We start from the raw sequence: 2,000 nt of genomic DNA on the forward strand, positions 1-2,000 counted from the left end.
TCCACCGGGGTTCTGCCCCCAAGGACTGGCCTAGAGCGCCCCTTTCTTGCTGGGGTCCAGCTGCCCCTCTCCAGAGCCTTCCGGGCCCCCTCCCCGAGTATTGTCCTCTCCGCTTGCGCCTCCTCTGGCCAGAGCTTCAGAACCCCGCCCCACCCCCCAGGCCTGCAGTTGCTTCCTCCATGCAGCTGCGCATATGGGATCCTGCCCTCGGAGCCACCCTCCCTGCAACCCCTTATATCCACTTCCCAAAGTAAACTCGCGTTTCCCTGGACCTGGGGTTCACCCGGTTTGCAGAGAGTAGGGCCCCGAAGCCAGTGCCCCTGGCTTAGTAACTTTTAGCTAAAAGTTCTGGGTTCAGCCTCCTCCGTCCCTACTGGGGCCTTCTCCAGGCTGGGGGAAAAGGCACGAGGGGTCCGCGCAGCAAGCAGAGAGAGCTTCCGAGGCTTGTGACCCACACTTTTAAAAATGAACAGAGTAGAGGACAGATGAACAGTGTGTCTTGTTTTGTGAAAGTTTATTTCCCAAGTGGACAGAGAGGTGGGGTGGGGTCCATGCAGGGGTGTGTCTGCATCTGATGGCTCTGCGTGCAGTGGCGTGGACGCGTCAGTGTGTGCGTGGGCACGTGTGTGTTAGGCATAACCACGTCCTGGGTCCCGATGGCATTCCCCCTGCGGCTCGTGGCCCATCTGTCCATCCATCCATCCGTCCTTCTGTCTGCGGGTCTAGAGCCCTGCTCCGGGGTGGGATCTGGAGGGCAGGGTCTCATCTCTTCCGTGTCACCAGCCCTGCAGCCTGTCCTGCTTCTGCCCAACCCAGCCCACTCTTGTACCATCAGATCAGAGGACCAGCCTCTGCTTGTGGGACTGACTCTGCCCCTGGGGCCTGTCTACAGCTTAGCCGGTGGCTGGAACAATGAGGGGGGGGAGAAGGCGCCCGGTCCCTGCCCTGCCAGTGGCCTGGGGCTCACTTCCCCTTCCTCCTCTCCCCTCCCCTCCTCTCCTCTGCCCTCCCTTCCCCTTCTTCCCTCTCCTCTCTTCCTCCAGGGCTCACCTGCTCCAGCTAGAAGCCCCGAGGCAGAGAGGCGGCAATGAGCCCACCTTTGCAGGCTTTGGGGGGAAGGCCAGCTTCAAAGGGTGTTCTGTGGAATGAAAAGTGCTTCGACAGCAAAAAAAAAAAAGTACAAAAATAGGCTTTCTCCTCGGAGACACTCATTCATGATTGCTCAACTCATAGCTGTAAAAACATACTCCGCATCCTTTCTTCCCCCACTTACTATGTTACCACAGGGTCACTGCTCTGCCGTTCCCATGGCTTTCACATCTTTTTCCTATTAGAGACTTTCCCCTTTATGTACAAGGAATATTCACAAGTGATCCTTGTAGAAAAGACAGAAAATAGAAACATGCACACAGGAAAGTAAGACCCCAAACCTCCTTCAGCTAACACTGTGGGTCTTTTCTCCCTGGTCCACAAAGACCCCCATCCTGTGGGACCTGAGCAGCCCCCCCCCCCAGGTGGGCCAACACAAATCGGCTCACCCCAGAGAAGTGCCTGGCGCTGGGGTGCGGGTCTTCAGAGCAGCGGGAGAGGTCTGAGGTCGGTGGGGGCTCAGAGCCAGCTGAGCAGAGGCCCTGGAGAGAGAGGGCCGGGCCTGTGTGCGCGCTGAGGGTCTTGGCCCCGCTCGACATGTTTGTGGGGGCGGTGGTGGGCCGCAGTTGTGGGGTTTGGAGAGGGGGCCGGGCCGCTGGCATCCTGGCTGAGCCCACCAACAGCAGGGGCCCATCCGAGGCCCCACCCCCCCTCCGTGGACTCGTACTAGGCCCCCCACCTGTCACTTGGCCCCACTGCCCTGTCACCATGTAAGTGACGGCTGTATGTCTTGGTCTCCGTGCCCGCTGCCCGCGCAGCCGCTGTCTACCCGGCGCCGCAGCTCCTGCTGTCCCCGCCGCTCCCGGGGGCCGCGGCGGGCTGGAAACACCCGCGGGGCGGAGGGCCGGGGC

At 60.8% G+C, this 2,000-nt stretch overlaps 1 long non-coding RNA gene across 3 annotated transcripts in view; it reads right to left on the minus strand.

Moving 5' to 3' along the window:
- Window positions 1-497: 497 nt before the first annotated feature.
- The window catches only part of LOC115292559, a 2,072-nt gene continuing 569 nt past the window's right edge, over window positions 498-2,000 (minus strand). The window contains exons 1-4 of one of the 3 annotated variants that reach the window (XR_003909027.1): window positions 1,857-1,978; window positions 1,539-1,631; window positions 1,051-1,138; window positions 498-747 (exon numbers count right to left, since the gene is read on the minus strand). This is a non-coding gene — a long non-coding RNA (uncharacterized LOC115292559). Of the gene's footprint in view, window positions 748-1,050; window positions 1,139-1,538; window positions 1,632-1,828; window positions 1,979-2,000 lie in introns of those variants that run through there. The other 2 variants (XR_003909026.1, XR_003909028.1) reach the window with 2 other exon arrangements.

Source organism: Suricata suricatta, chromosome 5, assembly GCF_006229205.1.
Source record: "Suricata suricatta isolate VVHF042 chromosome 5, meerkat_22Aug2017_6uvM2_HiC, whole genome shotgun sequence".
In the NCBI taxonomy this organism is placed as follows: domain Eukaryota; kingdom Metazoa; phylum Chordata; class Mammalia; order Carnivora; family Herpestidae; genus Suricata; species Suricata suricatta.